Source organism: Malurus melanocephalus, unplaced genomic scaffold (genome assembly GCF_030028575.1).
Source record: "Malurus melanocephalus ecotype Western Australia unplaced genomic scaffold, MMel_1.1 scaffold_453, whole genome shotgun sequence".
NCBI lineage: Eukaryota > Metazoa > Chordata > Aves > Passeriformes > Maluridae > Malurus > Malurus melanocephalus.
Genome location: NW_026623685.1, coordinates 282,967 through 288,334, shown reverse-complemented (window position 1 = coordinate 288,334; position 5,368 = coordinate 282,967). Strand labels below are relative to the sequence as shown.

Below are 5,368 nucleotides of genomic sequence, written 5' to 3'. Positions count from 1 at the left end.
AGCCACGGAGCAGCTCTGCCTGGTCCAGTGCCCGTGAGCAATGGCAGAGAGGAAGCAGCTGCTCTGTGTGGTGGAACAGCAGGGTCTGGGGTGCCCGGGACCACTGGTGGCACAAGCACCTCCCAGGAGCTGGCACTGCCCAGCASCAGAGCCTGCAGWGCTTTTGGCCCCTCTCAGCTGTGCCCTGGGTGCCAGGGGCAGCACTGCACARGGGGCCTGGCCCCACATCCTCACCACCTGCCCTCATCCCGCTGTGCCCAACTGGGCATTCCCTGCCCTGGCACCTCATCCCCGGGCCAGCTGGGGCCAGCCTTTGAGGGATCCCCAGTACCCCAAGGCCCAGGCACTGGGTGGAGGCTGCCTGGGTGAATGGGTGCCTGACAGGGGCTGCAGTGCAGGACAGTGGGTGCCCAGGGGACTTTTGCCCCACGCTGGTGCTGAACAATGCAGCGTGTTCCTGAATCACAGTTCTGTGGCTGCTGACCCTTGTGGAGCCCAGGCTCAAACAGCTGCTATGGCTCCWCTGAGTGCCCAGCCTTGCCTGGGAAGAGACTCTCTCCTCATCCCACGGGGGTCAGAGCCCCTGGAGATTGTGCCCCTCAGCTGTGCTGCCATCACACACGTGAGAGAATGAGCTCCACGCCTGGGATCGCTGTGGCCATGGACAGTGGAGCAGTGACTTGGTGCAGTCTCCACAGGACACTCGTGGGCATCTGTAACGTGACCTGGGCACATCTTGGCACAGCCACAGCCCTGCACTGGGCTGTGGGGATGGCACAGCCCCAGAGCTGTCCCACAGCACTCTTGTCTCCCCAGTGGAGCGGGCACTGGGCTCCCTGTGAGCACAGCCCTGACCCGGCTGGCGTGGGGGCAGTTGTGGGGCTGTGTGCCCTCTGGGCACGGGGATTCGCCCCCTGTGCTAATGCGCTGCTTGCCACGGCTGGCTTGGCTTTCAGCTGGGGCTGCATGCCAGCACGGCGGGGGCTTTGGCACTTGGCAGGGAGGGGAGGGGACGGTGTGGGCAGAGCTGATGCAGTGTTAATGCCAATCTGCAGATGCTGCTCCACGTCCCACCCGGGACCACGGCAAGTGGGGAAAGGCTGCAGGGATGGCCATGGCAGGGAGGCCCAGGAGATCTGYCTGGCACCGGCCCTGCCTCTGATCCTGCCTGAAGTTCGGGGATGTTTTCCACTCCCCTTCTCCATTCTTTCCCTGAGAACTGAATACAACGAACTTTGGCAACAGAGGAGCAGTTGAACAGTCTGGAACAGCCCCTGTACTGCAAGACTGTGGCTTATTTGCACAGAGCTACATAATTGTGGAAGCCCTGAGCAGTGGCACATGGAGAGACCCGATGCCACCAGGCACTGGTGGACCAGAAAAACCTAAACCAGCCCTGAGAGTGTTTTCATCAACAGCAGCACAGGATGCAAACAGGACAAATGCTCTGCATCACCTCCACAACTGCCAGGYCACCACAAGGCGTGGTCAGGGGGTACCTGCACAGCTGCCCTGTACCAAAGAGGGACCATGACACAGCCTGGCAGCAGCCAAATGGCCTCACTGCCCAGCTGGCTCTGACAGGGGTATGCTGAACACACAGCCCCTCATCCCTGGCTCAGGGAAAGGAGTGTTTGTGTTCATCGCGTTGCATGAAAACCTATGAAACACAGAAGGAAGGCACAGGAGGCATGGTGTGACACGTGTGCTTAACGTGTCACAGGGGAGGCACAAGGCTGGGAAAAGCCTAGGAAAAGGTCAGTGCAGACAGATTAGCACACACGCTCTGCATTGGGAGCTCCACACGCACCTCCCCAGAGCAGCAGCACTGGGCACAGCCAGACACCCCCCAACGAGGCAGGGGGTTCTGTGGGGGTTCTGTGGGGGTTCTGTGGGGGTTCTGGGGGGGTTCTGTGGGGGGCACACATGCCCAGCCATCACCTGTGTGCACCAGACCCCAATGCTGGCACGGACAAACCGAGGGCTCTGGCCATGGGGATGCAGGACAAAGCAGGATGCCATGCAGGAGCACAGGGGGATGGACTGAGCAGCCATCCCATCTCCCCTGTGTCTGGCTTCCCCTGCCCCTGCCTGGCACAGCAAGGTGCACTGAGATGCTGTGCTTGGTGGCTGGTTTCTGCCCTGTGCTGCTGATCAGGGTTTGTGGTCACATTTTTTCATTAACTATTTTTAATCTACATTTTGCCTATTATCTGTTCAGCCTTTTCTCTTTTCCCCTCTCTAGGCAACAGAACATAAAAAAAAAAAAATGCACCACAGTGTGCAGAAAGGAGCGGGATTGGAGGGAAGCACAGGAGCTGGCAGCTGGGGCAGCACTAACGCTGACCAGGGGTCCTGCAGGCCCTACATTTTTCTTCTGATGCACAGACAAAACCATGGGGGCAATCACTGAATTTGTTGTGGGTAAGGACACGTGCAGCATGTGCTGCATGAGGCAGGGTACAGGGCTGTGGGATGCCAGGCAAAGGCTGAACAGAGCAGATGCTCCCCCTCAGCCCATCTGAGCCCCGTGCTCCCCTCAGCACCCCGAAGGAAGCGCAGTGCCGGGCACGGGGGACCCRCAGCAGCTTTGGAGATGCACTCGCAACCAGCAGGACGGCAAGGTCACATACCCAACATGTCCTGGTTAAACAAAGCCATTTACCAACACCGTGTTGACACAGCAGAGCTCGGGACAGAGTCACAAAGGGCACTCGCACCAGGCCCCCGTTACACCCAGAGAGCTCGGGGAGAGCTGGGACCTGGCAAAGCGTCCACGGCTCCGGCCCCTCGGCGAGAGAGCCACGGGCACCGCTGTGCCACAGCCGGGACACGGTGTGCGTACCGGCCCGGCCAGGGGCTGCTGCGGGAATTCCTGCAGCTGCGATCGCTGCCGGGGGCTCATCACGGCCAGGGCAGAGCCCCGGGGTGCTGTGTGTGAGCCTGGCGGCAGCGCCCCTGCCCAGGGACGGGAAACGGGCACAGCCCAGCCGGACCCAGGTCCAGAACCCCCGGCACCGAGGGGCTCCATTTCCCCAGGGGCGGCTCTGGGACCGGCTGTTCTGAGCTCCCGGGGCTCAGCCCGTGGCCCCGGGGTTGCGCAGCCGTCACTCGCTCGAATCCACATCTCCGCTACCGGCGTGCGRCATCCCGAGCTCCGAGCCCGCGGCTGCGGCGCCTCCTGCCCTCCTCCCTCCCTTCCCCGTACCTGTCGGAGCTGGAATCGCGGCGGCTCCCGGACGCATCTCGGGACCGGCGGGGACCGGCGAAAACTTTGGCGGAGCCGCGACGGCGGCGGCAGTGGCGGCTCGGAGGGAGGGACCGGCTCGGAGGGAGGGACCGCGTCCACAGCCCCGCTCCTCCCGCCGGCACCAGGGGGGCACAGCCCGGTGCCCCCGCCCCGCCGGCTGCTCGGGGCTGCCCCCTGCATTAGCGGCGGTCGCGCCCAGGATCGCCGCCGCTTGTCCCCGCAGCTCGGTGCCCGCCGGCTCGGCGACAGCGACAGCGACAGCGACAGGGACGGGCGGAACGGCGGGGGCAGCTGGACCGCGACAGTCCCGAGGGAGCGGGCCGGGGGTCCATTTCTGGGAGGTTCCCCCGGTCCCGGCCCCTCTGCCGTGCCCCGAGCAGGCTGCTCGGACTCTCGGGGACCCGCACGGATCTCGGCCGCGCCGCCGGGAGCCGCCTCCACACCCGCGCTCCGGCCGCCGCCGGCGGTGGCGAGTCGGTGTTTGCTGCCGCCGTCCCGCTGCAGRTAAACACAGCCCAGGAAGGGCAACACACCGGGACCTCCTGGCTGCGGCTGAAGAGGCGTCCGGAGGAGCCCCCGGCCCCGCGGTGCCTCGCCCCGACCGCCCGGCACGGACACATTTACCTTGAGCCGTGCAGGACGGGGTGGCCGTGCCGGCCGCGGCAGCACCGGTACCGGCCGCGGCAGCACCGGTACCGGCAGCGTGTGTCCCGGTAGCCCATTCGGCCCAGCCCCGGGTCCCCGGAGCCCCAAGGCTGCTCCCTCGGGTCCCCTGCGCGGCCGCCGCTGTCTGGAAGTGCCCGTGGGTATGGGCAGAGCAGCCCGGGCAGACGCTGGGGCCTGTGGATGTGGTGCCATTGGCACAAGGATCGGACCCACGGCTGCCCCGGCATCCTTCCAGGCCAGGATGGGGGCGTTAGGGGAGGACTGGCAGCCCCCAGCCTACCTGCTGGGCACAGAGACGTGCCCTGGGGAGCCCCTGCAGGAGCCCTGGCAGAGGGGGCAGCCAGYGCAGACACGGCCACCGCTGSTGCCAGCCCSRMMMSGSCMMCSSYKSKKSCMRSCCCGACACGGCCACCGCTGGTGCCAGCCCCACGCTCTCTGATGCTCTCGGTGCCCGCACGCTGCAGCTGTGGGCGCTGTGCTCAGGGCTGTCTGGCACATGCTGTCCTGCCAGTGTGACTGCTGCAGTCCAGCTGCCACAAGGGATGCGGTGACAGGGTATGTGCACACCGGGAGCGCGGGGCTGGCGCAGCAGTGGGGCCACAGCCCAGCCGGAATGTCCGTGCCAGCGGCCACCACGGGGCTCAGCAGGGCTCTGTGCTGCTGGGGGCCATGGGGCTCCATCCCTTTCCTGCTCCATGCTGGCCCTTTGCAGAGATTTGCATGGCACAGAGCAGCACAGGAGCAGAGTTCTGGGACCCGCGGGATGAGGAGCACAGCCTGCAGGCCAGCCCCAGCCACTTGCAGGGAGAGGACCCAGCTCTCTGRGCACTCACCTGCCTGTGGCCTCTGCTGGGGCTGGGCACAAGCCCAGAGTGGTGATGCCAGTTAGCATCATTAGGCCTTGTTAAGGTGACGAGCTTTCAGTGCTCTGCTGTGCCAGGCTGCTCTGTTCAGCSTGCCGGAGCCCAATTAGTGTCACATCCAGGAGGCAGCTCCCGCAGAGCGCCGGCGCCCTTGGCACAGCCCTGTCCTGGAGCTGCTGTCCAGCTGAGAGCGGGCACAGCTCGGCGCAGGCCTGGCCGTGGAGCTGCCCACAGCTCCCCCTGCACACGGGGCCAGCAGTGCTGCTGCTGAGCAGGGTGAAGATCCCCTCTTGGCATCGTGTCAGGGACCAAGCCTTGCTGCTCTCCCTCAGCTCTGGGGGCTCAGCTGCCAGCCCGAGCCCTCAGCAATGGAACGGGGTGCAGCATCTCTCCTCTCCTAACAGGACAGCAGGCCCGWGCATGTTCACTCTTTATTATACATTAAGGTCTGAGATATTCCAGTTCTTTGATTTCTTGGGGCCAACACACACATGGGAGTACATGATGGAGGGGCTGGTGCTCACAGCCACCCCACGCTGGGCAGTGCAGGGTGAGGGGCTGTGAGGGGAGGGGGCTGTGAGGGGAGGGG

General features: G+C 65.0%; 1 protein-coding gene across 1 annotated transcript in view; it reads right to left on the bottom strand.

The window, feature by feature from the left end:
• GCGR (glucagon receptor) overlaps window positions 1–3,342 on the bottom strand; it is a 9,974-nt gene extending 6,632 nt beyond the window's left edge. The window contains exon 1 of the mRNA XM_057380460.1: window positions 3,209–3,342. The gene's annotated coding sequence lies outside the window, so the exon portion shown is untranslated. The remainder of the gene's footprint in view (window positions 1–3,208) is intronic.
• Window positions 3,343–5,368: the final 2,026 nt, after the last annotated feature.